The sequence below is a fragment of the Dermacentor albipictus genome, chromosome 5 (genome assembly GCF_038994185.2).
Source record: "Dermacentor albipictus isolate Rhodes 1998 colony chromosome 5, USDA_Dalb.pri_finalv2, whole genome shotgun sequence".
In the NCBI taxonomy this organism is placed as follows: domain Eukaryota; kingdom Metazoa; phylum Arthropoda; class Arachnida; order Ixodida; family Ixodidae; genus Dermacentor; species Dermacentor albipictus.
In genome coordinates this window covers 54,522,086-54,547,266 of record NC_091825.1, presented here as the reverse complement: position 1 = coordinate 54,547,266, position 25,181 = coordinate 54,522,086, and the positions used below count along the sequence as shown (strand labels likewise).

The window sequence follows — 25,181 nt, the reverse complement described above, 5'->3', positions numbered from 1 at the left end:
ATAAGAAAAGAGAAAATTGGGAGAAGGAACGAACGCGAGTTAATGACATCTTAGTGGAAAATATGAAAAATAAATGGGCATAGGCAGGACATGTAATGAGGAGAGAAGATAACGGATGGTCGTTAATGGTTGCGCGCTGCATTCCAAGGCAAGGGAAGCGTAGCATGGGACGGCAGGAAGTTAGGTGGGCGGATGAGATTAATAAGTTTGCAGGGACAACATGGCTACAATTAGCACACGACCGGGGTAGTTGGAGAAGTGCTGCTGCTGCTGCTGCTGCCGCTGCCGCTGCCGCCGCCGCCGCCGCCGCCGACGACGACGACGACGTTGATGATGATGATTCTAAGTGGATTGAGGTATGGCTAATGACCGCAACCTTCACAAGCCAAATGATTTCCAAGCTTCGATGCGTCTCGCGGCATACGGATTTCCCGACAAAGTTATGAGTGATAATGGACCGCAATTAGTATCCTAAAAGTTCGAGGGCTACTTGGCCAAAAATAACGTAAAACAAGAAAGAACGCCGCCCTGTCACCCGATTTCGAACGGGGCAGCCGAACGTCTGGTGCAAACAACAAAGCGCCCGTTGCTGAAACAGCTGCTCTCAGATATTTGCAAAACACAGAATCGTTGCAAACCGGGCTACAGAGCTTTTTGATGAGCTATCGAAACGTGCCACATATTGTGGCAGGCAGCACTCCTGCAGAGCTCTTTTTAAAGAGGCAACCTAATAATAATAATAATAATAATAATAACAATAATGCTTTTATTTTCCATCCCGAAGATGTGGGAGGGGGAGAGAAAAAGCTACATATCCAGCTTGACGGGCTCTCGCCTCCCCGATACAATACATGATGTTTAGAAAAAAAAGGCGAACAGTACAAGCATATGAGTACAGACAAGAAGGAATTATACAAATGACAATTTTTACAAAAATGTACAATTCCAAAAAACAAAGTGATGTGCATAATATCATGTCGTACATTTCAAACAAAAAGTGCCGCCCTTTCACTTATAAGTGAAACAAAATGACGCAAATCTTTTGAGCGGGTGCGTTGGAGATTTAAATTGTAATGTTGGCACAGGTTTAAGAGATGTGGAAGAGTGTTTCTGAGCATATGTTGTCCGTAACCTGTTCTGAATGAATGTATGTGCCAAATATCGGTGTTTCTGGTTGCGTAGGCGAAATTTCTTATCTGCAGTGATGCCAGTTGTGCAATGAACGAGACGTTAATTTTGACCTCGGTAATGTATTTAGTGATTAGGTGGTATGCGTACAGATCATGAATCGGCATTATGTTGTCTTTCATAAAGAGCGGTTTAGATGGGTGGTCATATGCTACATTGTATATTATTCTTAGCATTCTTTTCTGCTCAACGTGTAATTTTCGTAGATTGTCATCTGGTCTTCCACCCCAGACCAGATGACAATAATTTAGATGCGAACAGAACAATGAATTGTGAAGGAGCAATTTCACTTTTATAGGGAGGATGTTCTTATGAGTGTAAATCGATCCGATGACACGTGACAGTTTAGATGCTACGTAGTTTGTGTGGTCATCCCACGTCATTTTTTCATTGAAAAGTACACCTAGTACTTTAAAGGAATTTACTATCTCTATTTTAAAATTATTAAGAGTGATATCATCGCTAATATGAACATCCTTGTTTTTTGGACGGTAAATAATGGCCTTTGTTTTGGAAGTGTTAATTTTTAGAGCGTTATATTTTGTCCACTTCTCAAGCTGCCTAAGTGCTGTATTCGCTTTCATGATCACGTTCGAGGCAGACGAGGCTGAAAAGAATAAGCTGGTGTCATCAGCATATATGACTATTTTTATTTCTCGGTCTATCTGTGTTATGTCATTCACGTATATATTAAAAAGAAACGGGCCCATAATGCTGCCTTGCGGTACGCCGGAAGAGAGAGTTTTAACATTGGATCGGTGACCGTTTATTTCAACATACTGTTGTCGACTTCCAAGATAGCTGCTCAAAAGCATCAATGACGTTCCTCTAAAACCATATACTTGAAGCTTCTTGTGAAGTAACTTGTGGTTCAGGTGGTCAAAAGCCTTCGAAAAATCTACATATACTCCTAATGCTAAATTCCTGTCATCAACTGATTTTAGAATGTATTCTTTTTGTTCTAATAGAGCGAGTTCGGTGGACCGGTGTTTCCGAAAACCAAATTGTGAAGGTGTCAGTATATTACGCTTACTACAAAAGTTATTCATCCGGGTCAAAATTACTTTCTCAAAGCCTTTCGAGAAAACGGGTAGTATTGACGAAGGCCTATAGTTTGCAAAGTCATTCTTGTCACCTTTCTTATAAACAACTGCTACTCTTGCAATCTGCATTTGCTGAGGAAAGAGACCATTTGCCAGACAAAGGTTAAATATATGGGTGAGACTCGGTGCTATTACATCCATAAAATATTTCACAGGTTTCACCTTAATACCGTCTTTGTCACAACTCCCGGAATTATTTCAGGAAAAAAATACGGTCTTTACTTCGGACTGAGTGACAGGACTTAGGAAACCTATCTGATTCATGGTACAATTTATGTAGACCAGAGCCATCACATCATAATCATTTCTCTGGAGATCAATAAAAACATCATTAAACGCATCAGCCAACTACCTGCCTGACAATTCTTCATTTTCCCGACTAATTTTTATAACTTCGTTTGATAGAGAGGGAGGATGAAGCACACTTTTTAACTTTTTCCACTTCACGTCAGTCGTAGAGGTTGTGTTAAAAAAGAAATTGCAATAGTACTCGGCTCTAGCAGTTCTGATATCTTTCGTTAGTTTATTACGAAGGCATTTGTATGTTTTAAAGAGATCAGAATCGCGAGTTTTCAGAATTTTCTTATACATCCTATCCTTCGCTTGAGTTCTAGTAAGTAGATTTGGCGTTATCCAGGGTTTACGTATTTTTTTTTACTGCGTAAGGCACTTGTAAGGAAATGATGCATTATATAATTTCACAAAGCTACTCAAGAATAAGTTATATGCATGATCTGCTTCTGTTTCGCACAGCACATTGCTCCAATCAAAATTATTGACTCTTTGCCTGAAAAGTTCTAAGGTTTTAGGTGTTACTTCTTGGAACTGAATACGCTGTGTGCTCTTTGTGGGTGAGTGGTTGTTTTCAAGGTACATGTATATGGCATTTTGATCGCTAACATCACTGCATATTACTCCGGCTTTGCAAGAAGGTGTGTAGTTATTTGTTATAAATAGGTCAAGTAGTGTTACAGATGTAGCGGTAATTCGGGTGGGGGAACTGATAACATTTGAGCATCCAAAGGACCGAAAGAGCTGCTCCATTTCTCTTTTAGCGGGAGTATCAGTAAGCATGTTGATATTGAAATCTCCGCCCATTATAATAGTGTACTTATTATCACCGACAAAAGCCAGTAAAGACTCCAGCAAAATAAACCAGTTGCGTGCGTCTCCGCTCGGGGGCCTGTAAACAACAGCAATAATATTTCTGTCTATTTTCAATGAGAGGATTTCATAGTCTGTGTGAATGCATGAGTAGGCAGGCAAGATTTCACATGAAAACTGTTCTTTAACAAGCACTGCTACACCGCCCCCACGGCCGGTAGTTCTGTTGAGATAAAAATTACTGTATTCCTTCAAGCGAAAGGCGTTTGAATCGTCAACGTACCACGTTTCCGTTGACATTACAAAGTCGAAATGCGACTGAATTTCAGAGAACAACGTTTCGAGTTGAGCGACCTTGTTTCTGGCAGACTGTACATTCAAGTGGAAAAACTTTTAAAAAATTACAAGTTTACAATTTACAAATTTACTTTAAAAAAAAACAAGTTTTCATTCCTCAAATCCGATTTTCAGCAAGATGTGCTCAACAATCATCTGATGAGCAAGCGGCAGAAAGATAAGCACTGGAGTATTGAAGGTGAATTCTTACGTAGTGACAAAGTGTTTGTTAAATGCGTTCGTGATGAAAATGTGGCTTCGGAAGATGGCGCAGTTACGCATATTGTTAGCCCAGTGACACATCTTGTGAATGTGGCGGGTGAAGAGCATTTTGTGCATGCTGACCATTTGCGTCAATCCTTTTCGAGACCTATCTCAGCTGTACCATTGCAGCTACTTCCCAGCACGATGTGCCTGGCCGAGCCGCAACAACCACCAGATACAGATCGCGTAGTCACCCCTGCAAGACTCGCGATGGCCGCCGCACAACCCATGGCATCTGCATTGCGGGACTCCACGCAGAGTCCAACTGCTTGGGCTTCAGCCGACTCTCCGACTACGGCACCAAGAACGACTTCACACAAAGACACATCCCCAGCAGAGCAGAGCACAGAAGTTCCAAGCAAGCCCGAAGTCATGCCTAATCTAAGTGCGACGGAATGTAGTAGCGCAAGCTTTGTGTGTGACGTATTGTGATATCTGTATTATATGGTGCGATTAAAGATTGCATGCGGTCCTGTGACGTCAAAGCATTCTCTGTAGAAGAAGAAGCCGTTCTTGGCAATAAAGGTACCGGTTTGCCTCTTTAAGAAGAGGTCTGCGGGAGTCCTGCCTGTCACACTATGTGGCGCGTTTCGATAGCTCATCAAAAACCTGTGTAGCCCGGTTTGCACCGGTTTGCCTTTCTGCTCCTGGGCCGTTGTTGCTCTTCTGCGTTACTTTAATTTTGTGGTATTTTTAGTACGGGAGCTTTTGATCTTCGCTTTTGTGTTTGTTTTGAGTATATTGGCGACGAATTTTTAAGAGCGAGTATCGACACATGCACTTCTTTATCTTTCATCGGCTGACCGCATTTCGCCGTTTAGCAAATCTTATCGCTCAGGGCAGGACGCGTTTGCATGTACAGGAAGTTACTGTAATGTTATCGATGGTTCTGTCGGCTATCTGTTGCCACTGAACCTTGTTTTATCTGAACGAATGTAAATGCGGCGCGAATCGTGTAGTATTTTAAGACGCGCGCACACCTTCGATGACTCATGTATTAAAGGCCACGCGCTTCACCCACTGATCTTACTGCGACATTAGCGACTGTGTTCGCCGCTATCGTTGAGTTTTAAGTGTAAGTTGGTATTGTGGCACAAACTCGCCCAATAGAAGTCAGTTTCGTTATTCACAGTTTTGTTAATGTGTTCTTTACGGTCGCTATCATGTGACAGTACATTACCATAGAATGACGGAGAAAGATTGACATCGATGAAAGACGAAGTTGGTAATACGAGAGCCGCATGACAAAGTAGGAAAAAGAGCGGAATATGAAGAGTTTTAGGTGGCCCAAAAAACATGTCTTCTTCAAAAAGAGCAAGACTAACTCTAATAACCTGAAAATACATGAACCCTAAGCGGAAACCTAAAGCGTGGCCACCTGCCAGCCGATCAAAAGATAAAAAAAAGGTAGGCTGCCCTAATCATTGTCTTAGGTGTCTCGTAGTGGTACTCGCACCTCCGCGTTGGTGTTCTTTGGGTTAAGCGACAGGACGTCTTTCCCCTGGCACGATATGCGGGCAAGGAGTCAGATGGGGCGAGGCGGAAGAGCAGCGTACGCCACATGGCGGGGCTTAGCCGCCTTTCGTGTGCCCTTCGTGTGCCTTAGTGGCACACGAAGGGCACCTTACGCATCCTCTCCCTGATGTCAGAGCACGTAACGATCGAGCTAGCAGGTGGGCGCAGGGAGGGAAGGAGCGAGAGAGGTGCCAGTGACGTCACATCCTCTCTGCTGAGCAGATCTTGAGCCTATGCCCGGCAACTGTTTTTCGTTATTAGCCAGTTAAGTATCATGTCACAATCTTGTGTGTGACGTCATTAGTGACGGTATAGATTCCCCTTTCTAATTCCGGGTTTCCAGGAAGTTCGCCAAAGTCGTGCTCACGGGGCGGCACTCTAAATTCTACGGTTCTGTGCTTTGGTGTGCCGTACTCAATGATTTCTCGTTATCTTTAATTATCCTAGACACTTCAGTAACTCAACTTGAACCTAAACTTATGCTCTGACATCATGTCTATAATGAAACCCATCGATTTGTAGGAAGGAAGGAAGGAAAAAGTGGAGAAGGAAAGGTAGGGAGGTTAACCAGTTTGGCTTAACCGGTTTGCTACCCTACACATGGGAGAGGGATGGGGGAGATTAAAGATGGGGAAGGGGGAGAGGGAGAGAGAGCACATAGCACAGCACACACACATCGTCCGTTGGAGTCCATCAATCTGGCATGGTACGCGACGTCACTCTCACAGCCGCTTGTCCAATCCCGTCTCTTTCAAAAACCGAAGTAGTCCCTTTGTCGCCTTCACCTGCGATATCTTCTGTCGGCGGCATGGGAAAATCGTGTCGAGGGACAATGGTCTACTGTCAAGGCGCGCTAGAACAGGTGCCAGGGACTGTCGCTGAACATTATATTCAGGACAGTCGCACAGAACATGTTCCAGCGTCTCCTCGCAAAGACAGGCATTACAGAGATCGTTGTCGGCCATTCCAATGCGGAAGGAGCAAGATTTAGTGAAAGCCACCCCCAGCCATAAGCGATAAAGCAGAGTCGCCTCTCTTCGACGCAGTCCAGTTGGCATATAGAGATGCATCAAAGAGGGCAGGTGGTATTGACGGTTGCTCTGGGTGGTCTGGCTGTTTGGTGTACACCATAGAGATAGCGTGATCTCATGTGCAAGCACTCGAAGTCTGCTGGCTGCGTCTTCAATAGCTGCCCGAGCGGGATTATCGGCGTCTTCATTTCCACTGACGCCGCAGTGACTTGGCAGCCACTGAAACGTCACGTGGTGTCCTTTGTCCTGTGATGTATGGAGTAGGCATCTAATATCGAATACGAGCTGTTCGAATGGCCCGCGATGCAGAGCTGATAGTACAGATTGTAGGGCTACCTTTGAATCGCTGAAGATTGACTATTGTCGAGGTGGCTCCCGATTGACGACACGAAGTGCAGCGCGAAGAGCAGCTAGTTCAGCAGATGTAGATGTTGTTGGGTGGTCAGTCCTAAAGCTGATGGTAATAGCTTTTGCTGGGACAACCACAGCACCGGACGAACACTGGATGTTTGTGGAACCATCGGTATAAATGTGTTCCCTGTCCGCGTACCTCTCGTGCAGAAGAAGCAGAGACAGTTGTTTCAGCACAGGCGACGACAGTTCAGACTTTTTTCCGATTCCTGGTACACTGAGATGGACTGTAGGGCTGATAAGACACCAAGGGGGTATCGATGGTTTAGATGCAGCGGTGAAGCCCGATGGAAGTTTGTCGTTGTATTTGATGATAGTTTTAGCGAATGATTATTGGTGCCTGTCTGAAGGTAGGGATGCAAGGTGGTGATAGGTGGCACGTGCAAAATGTCTGATGTGCGTTCTCAGGGCTTCCACCGTAATGTGAGTTCGCATTGGATGGTCCCGAGCAATCGCAAGAGTTGCCTCTGTTGAGGTGGATCTGGGCAAACCAACGCAGACTCTGAGTGCTTGAGCTTGTGCTGCCTGCAGAACACGAATATTTGTCTTGCAGGTGTTGGTCAGTACAGGTAGACTATATCTTAGAAAACCGAGAAAGAGAGCTCTGTAGAGTTTAAGCATTGCGTCTACTGACATCCCCCACGTCTTTCCTGCCAAGTATTGAAACAACTGGGAAGTTGCTGTCAAACGCCGTTTCATGTAGGCCACGTGCGGGCTCCAACAGAGGTCTCGGTCAATAATTACGCCATGGAATCTGTGGGTTCGGACATAGGAAATGGTCCGCCCATTAATTGAGATGATATAAGGCGTCATCGGTTTGCGAGTAAATGCTACTAGTGCGCATTTTTCTGGTAATCAATTTGTAGTGTACTATTCTTCCTGCGTTCTGATTTATTTCGAATTTCGTCCCTGGTCATCTCAGGAGGTGAACCGGTAGGGCTGCGCAAAAACATAAATGTCACTCGATGCTCGTGCCACTAAAGATGGGCTTAGAGTTGCAGATCTTAAACCGGTTGCACCTTTCATGACGTTTATATTTGTATGACAAAAATTATCGTCATCTTCCTTGCATGTGTTTCCTTTCTTGAAAACTCGGCGCCTCCTATTTCCCTGTCGAGAATGCTGTCACACTGACAACGCGCAAGCCGTTTCGGACTGGCATGTACCGGGCTCGCAGCGTTAAAAAGAACAAACGCGGGCAAGACAGATGACGATTATCGTTGTGGGACAAGATATGCCTCCAAGGGTGTAATTTTTTAAGGAATGCACTCTAAAAATAGTTGCACCATTTGCAGTGTACACTTGCCACGCAAAAATAATCGTCATCTGTCTTCACCGCATTTCATTTCCTTAACCCTGCCAGTCCGGTACTTCCAAGTCACGAAGCATGCGCGTTATCAGCATGACAGAAAATTCTCGACAGGAAAGTAACGAGCACAGCGTTTCCAAGGAAGAAATGCAAGCAAGACAGATTACAATTACTGTTGTATGGCATATATACACCCCAAAGGGTCTAAACTATCTTTAGAGTGTATGACAGATACATCGCTAAAAATATGTACACCCTTTGGGGCTTATCTTGTTCCACAAGAATAATCGTCCTTTGTCCTGGCTGTATTTCATTCCTTTAACCCTGCGATCCCGGAACTTCACAGTTACGAATGGCTCGAACGTTATCAGCGTGAAACAGCATTCTCGACAGGAAAGTATCGAGCGCCTAGTTTTCAAGATAGGAATGGAAAGCAAGGCAGATGACGATTATTGTTGTGGGACAAGATAAGCCCCAAAGGGTGTACATATTCTTAACAATGTATCTGTCATACACAACGAACACAAACCTTTTAAGAGTGTACGCGAGGAAGGACTAAACTTTCGAAGTTTGCGCAAGATCTGTATCTAGGTTTTGGTATGATGTAAGAGAAGTAACTAATAAAGGAAAAATGAGACGAGCACCGAATTGTAGCAACTGCTACAAAGGAAACCCATGCGGGTTCCTCGAAAGAAAAGCCTTTTTCTTCATCTGCGAGGCTTTTCTTTTGAGGACGCAGTATGGGTTTCTTTTGTAGCAATTGGTGCGATTAGGTGGATGTCTCATTTTCCCTTTCTTAACTACGCTCTGGTTGTTACAGCAGGAAGGTAAGGTATGTAGGTATGTTCTCTAGTCTGTCTAGTATGTAGGCTGTTATTTATGAAAGTTGGTCGCGCATTGTTATTGTGATGCGCAAGGTTTTCGGAAGTGGGTAGCGCTGGTATACACCCGTAAGCAAAAATATACGGACTACAGGGTCGCCGAAAAAACTAAATCTCATTGTACTTACCATGCACGAAGTGAAATTGACGAGTAAACTCCGAGTTCGTAACGCCAAGTTTGGACTGCCGTCCCCAATTTGAGGTTGTATTCACAGGCAGAGGAACTCGCTACTTTGTCCCGCCTGATTAGTTCTGATGACTCTAAGAAAGTAGGCTGTTCTATTAAACACACAAACCCTTTTGTTATGTGTGAAGGAGTCGTATGCCGCATACCGCCGAAGTGTGAGAGATACTTTATCGGTCAAACTGGCTTATGTATTAATGAACGCCTGCGAGAGCATATTCTTTCATTGAAAAATGAATATAGTTCAAACTTGCCGCTTCATTGCAAGGCCTGCGGGAATGAGAATAAACAAGTATGGGGAGAATGGCTTCATGATACAACAATCATGTTCAAAAGTAAAGATTCTGTGGCATGTGAATTGTTGGAGGCCAACCAGATTAAGAAAAGAGGGGAAGCCCGTGTCCGCACCCCGTCTCTGAATATTTACACAAATGAAAGCATGTTTTTAGATCAGTTTTAAATTTTGTATAAACGAGATTCCCTTCATATATATCTTCAGTGTTCTCCCGCGCGCGCATTCACATAATCAGTGTCCCTTTTTTTTTCGTCCCCCTCTCCCCACGGCTATATAATCAGCCACCTTTGACTTCAATAGACAGTTGCAAGTAGTGTCTTGTCCTGTCTTTCTTCCTCCCTAGTGTGCCGTCACTGTTGGCGCTTCATCTATTGAAGTAAAAAAAAAGGCTTTATTTGGCAATCTCTGGTCCGTATAGTATTGCTCACGGGTGTACGCTTTCTTGTTGCCACAGTTGGTGTGGCCTGTAAGCCATATGGTATGTCTTGTTTTATTATTTTCTGTCCATACAACTGAAGTATTGTGTGGGATTCCGGCAAAAATGGGAATGATTTTGGATTAACGCGCACTCAGTAGCAGTGTGGATCATCACTCTGCACTTTAAACTTTTCTACACACCCAGAAGGCGTTAAAATTATGCGAAAAGAGATGGTAAGCAGCCACGTGTGCTTGGCATGTTGCAAAATAAAGGTTTTTCTTTTAAGGGCCAAGTTAAGGGCAAGGTCAGAAACCCGCAGAGCACTCATTCTCTCAGCGAAACCAAAGTGGAATGGCAGCATCGCTTGCCACTCGGCGTGAGTCCGCATTTGATAAGGCTTAAAGTCCAACAAGCCGTAACTCACCCAAAGCGCCCGTCAAATGGATTTTAAGATTACCAATGCTTCGTTCACTGCGTACACGTATCGGGTTACAGTTGGTAAAAATACTGCTCTAATCGCCAGCCTACATAAAAAAAAGAACGCGTCAATAAGAAGAATTGACGTCTGTTTTCTTTTTTTCAAGGTACGCCGTCACTTCCGCTGCCTTTTGCGTACGCATCGGCTTCTATGAAAGCTTTGATATCAAGCCCACATTTTCCTTGGGGTGTGTTCTATCTCGAGGTCGGCGCTGCTAGAATCCCGGTTAAACTACATAGGTTAAACTACATAGGTTAAACTTTCCTTCACGTAACACCGTATCCGCGCGCGCGCGTAGGTGTGACGACCGACTATAAGGTGGCCTTTATGGCTCATGCCAAAATGTTCTTCAACCCTGGTGCTGAACTTTTTACTTGAAAGCTCCCCCTGCTGACTTTGACTGCAGCGCGACGGCCTGGGTGGATACGGGCGATGGGTCGCTTTTTCGAGCATGGCTCAGTGGGAGCTTGAAAACAGCAAATAACTTAAAACAGTGTGTCCCACTGTCACTACACAGTTCTGACTGACACTCATCACATGTAATGTAGGCTTCATTGTCTCTCTTGGCGCGTCATGATATTTACAGTTAAAAAATAGCAAAACGTGACGGACTTAATTACGGGCATTCGTACGTTAACTGGAAAGCTTGGTTTCCCTCCCGCTAAAGCATAATACACAAAATTTCCCATGTTTTTTTTTCTGAACCGTAGGTATAGGGCTGCATTAATACTGCTGATAGGGTACTGAAGGAGCCCTCAAAAATGGGTGAGGAGTGTGAGGTGTCTCAAATCGCCCCGCTAGCAGCTCGTCTGCAACGTCCTTGTGTGATGTATGACTGGGCGGAACTGAGCTTGATCATGCTCGATCGCAGAAACTAGGGCATTGTGCAAAACCGGCCTTATTCACAGTAGCATGACGCTGTAGCATAGCTGACACAGCCTTGTCATGCGGGAACGTTCTGTATAGCCGGGATGGCTGCGACGGATATCATAAAATTTGAAATGTCGACACATCACTGATCAAGTCCACTCGGTTCTCATAAACCGTCGTCTACAATTCCTTTTATTCCGATAGCAATGGTATAGACACTCCAGTGCATTTTTGCCGTCGCCATGAAGTTCCGTGTAAAGTCCAAGGGCGATAGCATCATCGCCGCGCGTCGTATGCTGTATGTGCGAGTGAAAACATACGACGGAAGCCGATGATAGGGCCTTATCCTAGCGCGCGCAAATGACGAGAGAGCAAAAGCGTCGTCTTCCGTCACAAGAAAGGCCATGGGGAAATGGGAGGAAGGAGGGGAGGGGGGGCGTTGTGCTCCGGCAGCAAATGCGGATTTAGAGACGGGGCGCGACGGGAACTGACGATGGTGGTTGAATCTCGTGCCATATATGGAGGTAAGCGGGTGCAAAGCGCGAGAGAGAGGAGGTGCAGCATCGACTCCGCCAACAAGTACGTACCGTCGAGCGCGATTTGAAGGTTATCGCGCGAGCGTCAACCAGCCCAGCACTCCAGGCACCTGGCGGCCGGTTTCGGGACAGGAAAAATCATGATTTCGCACTCTTCTCTCCCTCGTTCGCTGTTACATACAACAACCATCACCCCGCGACAAACTCACCGCCCTTTCTCTCAATTCTAAGCTTTCCATTTGTTGCGATAAACTGTGGACTTGGTTACCTCGTATCTTCGCGGGCTTAAGCTAATGTTCTTGGTCACCCATTCTTTTTCGCTCAGCAGCAACGCCGTTACATAGGCTAGATACAGCTTCGTAACGTCCGATTTCAGATAATACCGTAGAATACGTCGTGCGCACTACGATCACTGCATGTTCGCAGAACCAAAAAAAAGAAAAAGAAAGAAACTGATAGCCCAGCAGGGAGTGACGGCTGCTGAAGGAACAGCAAAAAGAGTGAGGGAAGCAGGCCTGATACCTCCCTCGCCGTGGCAGAGAATTCTGGGCCATGGCGCTGTTCGCGTTCCCGGTCGACGCTCGCGCGATAACCTTCAAATCGCGCTCGACTGTACTTGGGACGGCCGCTCGCGTTCGCGCGCGCCGTATCTCGCAAGGCATCTGCAGACGTCTCATACTTTTCGTACGCGCTGTGCTGTCACCGCTCTCGCGTGGAAACGGACTTCACTTCGCTCTCTGCTGCTGCCGCGCTTGCTCACGCCGGCGTTTTCACAGCTAGTGCCCGCTTTCATCTTGTGTGATGTGTTGACGTTTGCTTAATGGTGTTTGACATGATCTTAAGCAAACGTGTCACGTTTGCTTAACACCATGCGTGCTTAATAATTCAATCAGCAAGCTGAATGTTTGCAAGTGTAAACGGCCGACAGAGCTACTATCCTTACTTCTTATTGTTGTCTACTAATTTGCTACTGGGATCAATGATTCGGCTTTCAAGCCAAAGTTATTTTTAATGCGTTCGCCTTCTTACGATTCACGCACTTTCTAGGGGCTACGTATGTATGTATGTATGTATGTATGTATGTATGTATGTATGTATGTATGTATGTATGTATGTATGTATGTATGTATGTATGTATGTATGTATGTATGTATGTATGTATCATTCTATCTATCCATCAATCTATCTATATATCTGTGTTTGTATGTTTGTATTTAACCGTCTCGCGCCTACTTCAGTCCCTGGGTAGTCCACGGGAGAATGAGTAGCCCGCATCGGGTTGCTATGCTGACGTAATAAGGTTGGAAACCAACCATCGGACCGAGTTGGGTCACTAGTATGTGCCAATGTGTGCATAAATGTGCCACTCTCCTATGAACGAATGTCATTAACGGTGACATAGCTCACGGAATATGCGGTGCTTGGTGGGTACCGCTATCCGAAGAATCTCCTTGGCGCTGACTTGGAGCTCTCAATATGCCACAAAGTCTGTGCGTGGCTTCCGTTAATATATTTGTTGGAAACTTGGGTCACTTGGTATGTTCCAGTAGGTGTATGCCGCACTTCAGCGAACCTTTTAAATACTAACCAGGTGTCATATTGTTTCACTGAAGAGCGCACTGAAGAATGGCACCAAAACTTGCTATGTGGCATTCCATGGGAATGTAAAGCATGAATCTGACGAAAAAAATTTCATGAATCTTTCAGATGCTGTGCCTAATAAAATGGGCGTTACATCATTATCATCATCATCATCATTACCAGCCTATTTTATGTCTACTGCAGGTCGAAAGCCTCTCCCTGTGGTTCTCTGCACCGCCTGTCCTTCGCCAACCAATTCCAACTTGCACTCACGAATTTCCTAATTTCTTCAAATTCACCTAATTTTCGGCCGTGCTTAACTGCGCTTCCCTTCTCTTCGCATCCATTCTATAACTCTCACGGTCCATAGGTTACTGCGCATTACATGGCCTACCCAGCTTCCTTTTTTTCTCTTAATGTCAATTGAACTATGGGCTGGCCCCGTTTGCTCTGTTATCCACACCGCTCTCCTCTTGTCTTTTAACGCCTAACATTCTTCGTTCCATCGCTCTTGGTACTGCCCTTAACTTGTTCTCGAGCCTCTTTGTCAACATCAAGGTTTCTTCCCCATATGTGGCGGTATAAAGGTTATAAAGAGGGATTAGGTGACTCGTAAAGGCTGGCCAACGTTTTCCATAGGAGGACCTATCTTCGTCAAAGGCGGCCTCGTCATCCTCGGCATGTTAGTTTTGAAGGGTTAGTGCAGTGATGTCACGTGCGGTTATTGTCGGTGGTGGTTAGTTGTAAAGGGAGCGACTTCAAAGAGAATTAGCACTTTCGCCTGATGTCTGTGATCGTGGTTCCCAAGTCGAGGGCACAAGAGCGGGAGAGTGGGAAAGCGGGGAGAAAAAAATAAAGAAAAAGAGAAAAACGACTGCCGGGGACACCAAGAGGAAAAAAAGAACAGGAAAAGAAAAATAGGGACATGGGAGGGTGTTGGGGAAGCGAGAGGTTAGGGAGCATACAGGGCTGTCCCTGGCGGTACGTTTTTGTAGCTTTAGAAGTGCCGGTCAGGTGGTCAGTTCGCGAGTAACAAAAAAGACCCAAAAAACATCAATTGAAAAAGTGACTTTAATAGCATAGCAGCGATGCGTCGAGTAATTTTCAAGGAGTTAAGATGGCGACAAGGAGCCTGGGGTGCAGTGCATCGGGTAATTAGAAGGAAGCGGCATGATTTTTCAAGGGCTGTTAGCCCCAGTAGCTCAACGTCAGCCCCTTTCTTGATTTTAGTTCCCCATATGGTAGCACTAATAGAATGCACTGATTGTACAACTTCCTTTTCAATGATAGCGGTAAGCTTCCAGTGATGATCTGGTGATGTCGGCCGTATGCACAAAAAACATGTTTATTCTTCTGTAGATTTGCTTCTCATGATCAGGGTCCCATGTAAGTAATTGACCTAGGTAAATGTACACCTTCATAGACTTTAAAGGCTGATTCGCCATCCTGAACTATTGTTTCGTTACCAAGCTATTGAGCATTATTTTTGTCTTCTGCATATTATTCTTCAACGCCATTCTTACACATTCTCTGTTCCCATCCTCAATCGTGTGTTACAATCTGTCCCCAGTGTTCCTAAACCGGAGAGTATTCACCGAAGGTTGCTGGGATATTCGCCGTTGATCCTCACTCCTAAGCCTTCTCAGTTTAATAGCTCGAATATTTCTTCCAAGCGTGCAGTAAAAAGTTTTACAGAGACTGTGCCTCGACCTGACCCCATTTCTGACCTGACCCCATTTCTTGTGGAGAATCAAGGTAGCTGTGGAATCTTTGTTGATATTTTCCAAGATGTTCAAGTATGTCTCCTGTACTTCTTGATTACGTAATGCCTCTAGGACTGCCGGTGTTTTTACAGAATCAATTACCTTTGCATAATCTGTGAAATCCATATATAGAGATTGATTGTACTAAGCCCATTTCTAGATTACCTGATTGACCACATGGATGTTCTCCATTGTAGAGTATCCCTTCCTGAAGCCTGCCTGTTCTCTTGGTTGACTGAAGTGTTGCGCGTATTCTATTGGGAGTTATCTTCGTGAATATTATATACAGTACTGGAAGTAAGGTAGCCGGGCTATAATTTTGCAATTATATAACGTCTCGCTTTTCGTAGATTATTGTAATGTTGGCATCCTTACGGTTCTCCGGAACCCTTGAAGTAGTGAGAGACTTCGTATAAAAAGCGGCCAACTTTAGAAACACGATATATCCTCGCATTTTGATTATATCGACTGTTACTCCATCATCTTTTGCCGCTTTTCCCCAATACATGTCTTGCAAGTCCCTTCTAACGCCATCGCTAGCTATAGAAGGCACCTGTGTATCCTATTCACTACTGCCTCGAATAGAGGTAGCGTGGCTGCTGTGGGTACTGTACAGGTCAGTATATATTTCTTCTGCTGTTTTTACTATATCATCGAACTTGCTGATGATATTACCTTGCTTATCTTTCATTGCATAAATATTAGCTTGTCCTATACCAAGGTTACTTCTCACGATATTCAAACTGCATCTATTCTTTAAGGCTTTCTCAGTATTCCTTACGTTATAACTTCAGATATCCCTTAATTTCTCTTTGTTGATCAGTTATGACAGTTCTGCGAATTCTATCTGAAGTCTTGAGGATACTTTCATTCTTTCTCATTTCTTTAAGAGGTTCTTGGTTACTTAGGTTACTGGTTGCCTTGGTGCCTTGCCTCCTACTTCAATCAATGCTTCCAAAGCCAGTCTAGATAGGGTTTCGTTCAGGATCTCTAAGTCATATTCATCCCTTTATCCCAAGGCTGAATATTTCTTTGCAAGAACCAGCTTCAGTTTGTCTGTTTTTACTGTTACTGCATCTAGGTTGGTATGTTTTTCCTGATTCTACTCTTTCTCGCTTCATACTAAGGTAAATCCTATAACTCACTAAACTATATTATCTGCATTTTATAATAGCTAATACTTATACATACTGAATTACACTGGTATCGGCAGATAGTGTGAAAACTATTTCATTTCGTGTTTCTTTATTCGGGCTTTTCTAAGTCCACTTTCTGTTGTTACGCTTCCTGAAGAAGGTATTCATCCTTCGAAGCTTATTCCTTTCCGCGAATTCCACCAAGATTTTTCCTCTGGTGTTCGTAGAATAGATGGCGCACTCGCCATTTTCTTGTTCACCAGCCTGCTTTTTGTCCACTTTTGCATTGAATCGCTCATCACTAGTGTATATTGAGTTTGCACATTTGTCATTGCTAACTCAACATCTCTATGAAACTGTTCTATTTCTTCGTCAACGTGAGCAGCGGTCGGAGCGTACCATTGTACTACCTTTACTCTATACCTCCTATTTAGCATTATTACTACTACTGCTGCCTTCGCAATTATGCTGTAGAATTCCTCAATGTTGCCCGCTATGTCGTTATGGATTAGAAATCCTGCCTCGTATTGCTTCTTATCTGGGGCTCCTCTATAGCAGAGCACGTTCCCCCTTTATCATCACTGTATAACCTTCATCAGTCCTTCAAACCCCACTCAGGCCTATAATATCCAACGTAATGCCTCATATTTCCTCAGAGTCCTGCCAAGCTAGCTTCACTCGAGGAAGTTCGTGTGTTCAACGTTGCCAGGTTGAGCTTCAGTGTCGGCGTGTCTGAGTCCAGAGATTTTTCGCACCCTCTCCTGCATTGCAGGTCTGACCACCGCCTTCGTCATGTGCTCCAAAGCTGCTGGGTACTGTAGGCCAGGGGTTTGCTGAAAGAGTCAGGAGGGAGGTAGTGGCCGAATACTGCAGCAGGGAGGGCAAATCCTGTTCTGGTGCTGTATTCGGCCACTACAAGGGTTGCTCAAATGCATCAACTTGACTTATTACCAGGATGCGCCACAAATGCTTCGGATATGTGCCGTTTTCATTGAACGCCTTTCACGCCAAGGCTTTAGCGAGCTGCGCCATGAACGCATTGGTTATGCTCTACTATCCAAACCTCTCGAGCACTTCAGTCACTCAATATGTGCCACTGAGCACGCGGCAAGCTAAACAACAACTCTCAGAGTTCGTAGGCACCGGCATGCCATGCTTCTCCTCTGAGAGTTCACGTGTGGATTTCTCAACACTGCCAAAAGATGGCGCCTCGATTTCACTCGTTTTTCAGCTTTCGCACGCAACGGCGCGTGGGAGGTCGCGCGCATGCTCCGAGTGTTCTTAGGGAAACTCGAAGAGTAGCCCGCTTAAGTACATGCCAGCTTTGGAAAGAAGCGGCGGGCAGTGCAATGGCAAATAGCCAGAATGCGGGACTGGCCGAAACGCGAGAATCACATATTGTGTTTACATGCAAATATATATTTGGTATGATCGTCGCGGGGTGACGTGGAATATGATTTCCATGCAACAGTACATAGATCTACCTGGGCTGCGTGTTGATTATCGCGCTGTTGATTTTCGCACAATGCTACATGCCAACAATGGGTGATTCGCCAAGATGAGGGTGGAATGTATCGTGCCACCACAAACGAGCTCTTTACAATTAAACGGTGTTGATGATGCTCAAAATTTCTGTACTTTGGTGCACACTCAGAACGGGGAACTGCCAAAAAGCTGACATATCATGAGAAGCCAACAAACGTCATGATATGACTAATAAAAATCGGGCCCCTTGGTTAACCCCCTTTCTTCCCGTCAAAACGCTGACAGTTATATATGCAATGAATAGGAAAAAATGAAGAAATTGAAGCCTTTACAAGACTTGTTACATTACGCAGCAAGGGTGCGCGAGAGCAAAAGCATTCGCCAGTTTCCCACACGCCAAAGAGGCAGTCATGAACAGGTTGATTCAGTACATTTCAGCAACGACTATGGATTAATATGTAGTGGAATCTAACAGTCGTTTAATAGAAATACCACAGCAGAATTCGCGGGAGTACATAGGAGGCACGGTTCGGAGTAGCTACAAATTGGGTTATGTGAAATATGCTACCATATCAGATACGCAGGATTGAAGATGGCTGGAATGTTGCTTCGTGCTGCAGTGGACATCACTAGGATGATGTCAGTGATGACTGACTCTTGGAAAGAAACAGATACGCGTCTGGCTACGGCCAACGAAAGGCGAGTGTAACGTCAGTTTTGTGGGGCAGTACTGAAAAACGTGCGGTTGCCACAAAAGACTGGTGCCAGAATGAAAAGAGCTGAGATAGGCTTACACAAAAGAGGTGTTGTGTGACTTTCAGGTCTACATAAAATTATTTTGGTAAGGATTTCCAAAGTCATAAAAATGCTTCATAGTTAAATAATGTGGTACGAAGTTTGTAAACAAGGATAACGTGCCTCCGAAAGGCTGGCCAACGTTTCGATCGGAGGAGCTATCTTCACGAAAGGCGGCCTCGTCTTCCTCGGCATGTTAGTTATAAAGGGTTAGTGCAATGACGTCACGTGCAGTTTTTGGTGGTGGCGGTTAGTTATAAAGGGAGAGCGCTGTCGCCTGACGTCTGTGAGCGTCGTTCTCAAGACGAGGGGACAAGAGTGGGAGAGTGGGAAGGCGGGGATGAAAGAAAAGAAAGAAAAGGGGAAAAACCGGGGGGGGGGGGACGCCAGGGGGGAAAAGCGGAAGAACAAGAAAAAAAGAAAAGATGGGGGCATGGGAGGGCGTTGGGGAAGTGAGAGGTTAGCGAGCATTCCGAGGTGTCGTAGGCGGCATGTTTTTGTGGCATTAGGAGAGCCGGTCTGGTTGTCAGTGCGCTAGTAGCACAAAACAAGCCAAAAAAAACACGAGTTGAAAAAGTGACTTGAGCAGCAGAGCAGCACCACGTCGAGTAATTTTGAAGTAGTTAAAATGGCGACAAGGAATCTGGGTGCAATGTAACTGGAATGCAGCTGCATGGTCTTTCAAGGGACGTTAGCCACCACGCCGACAGCCACCACACGCCGACAACGGAGACCTCGAGTTTAGAAGTATAAGACATGACGGAAACTTCCCCAAAATTAAACCACTCCAATGCTGTAGACATTTCAAAAACATTAAGTCAAAAAGAAATAGGCGTACTCAGCAAGGGCCTAAACTTTTGCCCCACGAACAACACAATAAGTGAATTCGAGCTTCACAAGGACCTCTCAGAATTTTCCCGACGAGTACGCATCAGACAGTTTTTCGCAGACACATCAAACACCGGGGACGAAACCACTAAGAGCCCAATCCACTTCGACTCCTGAACCAGAATAAGCCACAAAACGTGACATATACCTTAAAACAGTCAGTGAAAAAATTATAAGTCAATCCAAGACAGCTATTCCTCCTAAAAACATGACTGCTTCGGGGAGACATACCATTTCAAATCTTAGTTACCGGAATGAGATTGTTATTAAGGAAGCTGATAAGGGTGGACGTATATTTATTTGGCAGGTATAAAAACACAAGCAGGAGGCTTACAGACAACTAAACAACGCAGAATATTGCCGTAAGTTAGACAGCGATCCGACATTATCCTACACAGTGACAATTACCAACAGACTCGAATCACTTTTGGCTGATCAATTGGTAACACCGTCAGAATACAAATTTCTTAAACCAAGCAATAAAACTGCCGGGCGTTTTTACCTCCTTCCAAAAATTTATAAAATTCTATCCACTCAACTATACACCGCTATTATCCCAGTTCGCCCGATAGTATCAAACAACAACTCCCCGATAAAGAGCGTCTCCACATTCCTTAACCAGGTCCTTGGTGACGTGCCAAAAGCATTTCCGTGATTTGTACAAGATACGCCCCACCTGCTGAGTATTAAAGAGGACATTAACACTAAAGGGTAACTACCCCACAACATAATTCTCGCAACACTACACGTCACGACTCTGTACAATATTCCAATGCCTGATGGTTTAGCTTCGATAAAACAAACGCTGACTAAACACAATGCACAACACTTTAATGAAGTCTACTTGCCTCTCCTTGAATTAGTTCTAACGCATACTTGCTTCAAATTTGAGGAGAATTACTACCTACAGATACATGATACAAGCGTGGGTACTTCTTTTGCCCCAACCTACGCGACATATTTATTGTGATTCTAGAAACAGATTTCCTATCGCGTAGCACTGACAAGTTCCACACATACCTACGATACATAGACGACATATTCATAATATGGGGACATTGTCAAGACAGTCTAGATAAATACGTAGCATTTCTAAACTCTCTTCATCCAGCAATAAAATTCACATCAGATTTCTCAACTGAGCGCATAAACTTTCTGGACACAACAATATGCATTGACAATGGGGGGCTAAAGACGACGCTGTTAGGAAACTTTTCCACAAGCAACAGCACCTAGGATATACAAGCCACCATCCCATACATTGCAAACAAGGCATCTTTAAAGGCCAGGCCAGACGACTACGTCGGATTTGCGTTGAGAACCAAGACTGCATAGATATACACGATCACCTTAAAGGAACCCTATCAAAAATGAGCCACCCAAACAGAGACCTTAAAAAAGCCTACACAGCTGCAACCAAACTTCATCTAGCGAGGTCCTCAAGCCCCGCCCGAGCATCACAAGAACCACAACGCCTCTTCTTACTACTAAATTCTCAAATGCACCCCCAAACGTGAAGACGATCCTCAGTAAATAATACGCAATTCTCACCAGCAACCAGAAACAACATTTACCCGACCCGCCCAGAGGAGCCTGCCGATGCAACACTCATCTTAAATATATTCTTGTTCGTGCCCAACTAAGGACAAACACGAAGTTGGGAACCTGTCGCTGTGGCCGTCCCAGGTGCGCTGCGTAGAAACATATTCAATCTACCACTACAGTAAAAAGTACAGCGTCGAGTTACGCACACAAGGTAACATCAGCTTTCACCTGCACATCAAGCAACGTAGTCTACTGTCTAGAAAGTGCCGCTTGTAGCATACAATACATAAATGAGACTGAACAACAAATTCACACAAGACTCAACGGTCGCTGCGCGGACGCAAAACCCAATTTACCTAAGGCAGTAGCCAGCCACTTTAATGAACATGCTCAAATATTTGACAAAGCAAGGCTCTATATACTATAAAATATTTCCGTTCACCCCACGAAAGGAAATTTACGGAATCATACCTCATACACAAGTTTAATTGCCTACACCCAACGGGAATAAATTTGGCAGTTGACAACCTAGAATCTTTAGAAGCTGTAACTTAAATGTGAAATTCTCATATCATCAACCAAGACACAAAACACATCATACCACCAGCTAACCTTAATTCTTAACCTCACCTATTCCTCCATTTCTAAAATTGTTTCCTACATGTTACTCAATTTATTATACTTTTTTATGTTTTTACGTTTGTACAAACTGTACGTCCCCCTTTTCCCATATACACCTGCCCCCGCCCACTTCTGCGCACTTCATCTTCCTAATTGGTATTCCGGTTTTGGTTCCCTCTCTCTTTTCACTTTTTTGTGTTTTTTTTTTCTTTTTTGAAACACTCTCACCAGCACATTCCGAAGTCCCAGACGTCACTATACCTTTTTCGGCGTCTCAGCCACACAAGGTATCGCCATTTCTGTATGCCGCCGTAACGACGCCTACGTTGGCTACTGGAGCTAACGTCCCTTGAAAGACCATTCCACTGCCTTCCACTTACATTGCACCCAGACTGCTTGTCGCCATTTTAACTCCTTCAAAATTACTCGACGCATTGCTGCTATGCTACTCAAGTCACTCTTTCAACTCATGTTTTTTCTTGCTTCTTTTGTGCTACTGGCACACTGAACGCCTGACCGGCTCTTTTAATGCCACAGAAAGCATGCCACCAACGACACCCCTGAAAGCTCCCTAACCTCTCGCCTCCCCCACACCCTCTCATGCCCCCTTCTTATCCTTTTTTCCTCTTGGTGTCCCCCCTCCCTGGTTTTTTCTATCGTTTTCTTTCTTTTCTTTTCTTCCCGCCCCCCCACTCTCCCGATCTTGTCCCCTCGTCTAGGGAACGACGCTCACAGACGTTAGGTGAGAACGCTCATTGCCTCTGAAGTCTCTCTCTCCCTTTATAACCAACCACCACCAACAAAAACTGCACATGACGTCACTGCACTAACCCTTTAAAACTAACATGCCGATGATGACGAAGTCGCCTTTGACGATGATAGGTCCTCCTGTGGAAACGTTGGCCATCCTTTCTGCGGTGCCTTATCCCTGTTTACCAACTTTAAACCACAGTGTGCTATTCCATATCAGCCCCCTTCTTGATAGTTAAACAAGGGATTTTAAACGCTTGGATTCAAATGGAAAAATCAGCATCACCTTGCTTGACTACACAACTTGCAGTTCGAGCGTGACTTACGGTTAACCTAAGTAGTACCTAACCTAACCGACAGAAAAATATGGCCTGCAGCTTGAAATACTGTGTTGCGATGGAGTGGATCTCTTCCTACTGCTGCGTATAATGTAGTTAAGATGCTCAATATGTCATCGCTAGTGCACAGCCTGCCGCGCCTGAGATGAGTTTATTACATTTACCCTAATTCCAGATAAGGGCACTTTCGCAGCTGCTATTTATAGATTTAAATGCACAGCCATTCAAAGACTCATTACAATAGAACTATTGAGGCAGCAAGAAGTTGCGATCCTTCGGAGGCGTTAGTGAGAATTCAAGATTAGTGCTGAATTGGGCAAAGCGACGGAACCTCTTAGCAGACTTGCGCTTCATACACCGGGAGAATGCATGTGTAGGAAAAGCAGTTTTTCGAGTGATTTTCAGCATATATTCCACATTTGCATTTAAGCCTCCGCTGAAAGTGTTGAAGGTGCAATCAAAGCGTAGTACATTTCAACCTGGCGGCAATAAGCTCGGTTGTTTTCTTCCTGCAAAAAGAAAAGCGAGAAGGGTTAACATCAGATTTTGTTTACGTACACATTTGGTATTAGCGAATTAAGTGATTCGTCATCGAACTGACACTGTTTGGTCTCTTAAAGCAGCTTCCTAACAATACATGATTAAAAGGTGGTATGTCTGGATGAAAAATTTAATGTTTGTGCACTCCCATAGATGCTCTGTTCATTTGATCTAACAATTTCGCAAATAAGGGCAAATCAAGAAAGAAAACGAAACCTTTCAGTACACAAAAACATTAAGTAACGTACTGCTAGACATTTATTTTTTATCAGCATTAGAACCTGAAACACTTACTGGCAGTGCCACCGTTGTACCTACGCCTAACCGATTCAAGGCATCAGTTACGATTGTGTCTAACAGATGGACTGATGGTGGCGACTGTGCAGCCTGTGTAATAGACATAATATTTAACTGGCCTCTTGCTCTTTATATCATATTTTTATCCATACGAGCGTGTATGGCCGAAATTACTCCCTGTTCATAGCAAGCATTTAAGCTACTCTTGCGCCAGGCACGTACCCAGGGGGGGGGCCCCGGGGGGGCCCGGGGGGGCCCGGGCCTCCCCCGAAATCAAGTGGCATACACCCCCCCCCCCCCCTTCCCCACCCACGCCACCACTCATCACACATTCCTAAAGCGCCGCCAGATCAATGTTGAGACTTCGCAGCTGTTCATCGGTCAGCATTATGCTGCCTTTTTCACTCCTTTTAGATGGCGGTAGTTATCGGCATCTCTTGCAATGTGAAGGACAGTTTTCTCGTAGATTCCGCACCCGCGCGACTAACTCGAGATGCGTTCAACTGTCACCATAACTTAGTGGTGCAGGTGGGGTACACTAAACCCCTCTCACACTCTGTCCCCATCTATTCAACCGTCACGCGCATAGCTGTTGCTTTTGTTAGTTCAACCTTCTTTGTTTAGGCTGATCCTGGGACCAGGAGAGGGATGCGGTTGTTACTCAGCTGGTCAGTACTCTCATGGAACGAGTTGCGGCCGGAGAAAACGCCAATGAGTTTAACTTTTCCCTTTGCTTCATTCTTTCCTTGAGTTACGGCTCGCCGCGACGCTGACAGACGCCCGGAACCATATACACGTGATATGGGTTAGATAAGGTGGGAAATAAAATAATGTTAAAGAGTGTCCATCATGGAACCCTGCAATAACCCTTAAACCCATAAGCAAGATGACTGTCGCCCGTTACCTCGTCTGTTTTTTTCCTAACTGTATTGCACTTTTCGTGCAAAATTGGCACTGGAAACAAAAATCGCAAGGAGTTGAGAAATTAGGCGATCTACTAAGGGAGGAAGCCAAGGCAACAACCAAACCTCAAGCAAAAGCGAATAATAAAAAAGCTAACCGTTGTTTATGAGAATATTTATGGATCAACATCTTTTTATTTAAAAAGGAAGTAGAGAAAACGCCACCGGAAGGGGAGAACAATTACTTGTTTTGAATGACGCTTATACAGTTATCCGTCGAACCACCTCACGTAGCCACTTCTCTGCTGTGCTTATGTGGGTGTTTTTCTAACCTTTCGCGGTGAGCGCAGTACATCTAGAATCGCAGAGTCCTGCGCTCTACGTGGTTGTATGGGACTGGCGGCCGCACAGCGTTACGCAATTCGCGGAACTGTCAAAACTGATCAACAAGGCGAAAATAACTGATACTCGAAACTATAATATGAGAAAGACTGAAGAAGCCGTAAAAAATGAACGCAGCCTGAAATCTGCAAAAAACAAACCTGGCATAGGACAAACCATGATGTATGCACTAAAAGATAAGAAGCATAATATCATCAGCAATCGCGAAGATATAG

The 25,181-nt window shown here is 44.6% G+C and overlaps 1 protein-coding gene across 1 annotated transcript in view; it reads right to left on the bottom strand.

Annotated features, from left to right (window-relative positions):
* Nucleotides 1–23,199: 23,199 nt before the first annotated feature.
* Nucleotides 23,200–25,181, bottom strand: part of LOC135913266 (uncharacterized) — a 30,432-nt gene continuing 28,450 nt past the window's right edge. The window contains exon 6 of the mRNA XM_070539383.1: nucleotides 23,200–23,334. The gene's annotated coding sequence lies outside the window, so the exon portion shown is untranslated. The remainder of the gene's footprint in view (nucleotides 23,335–25,181) is intronic.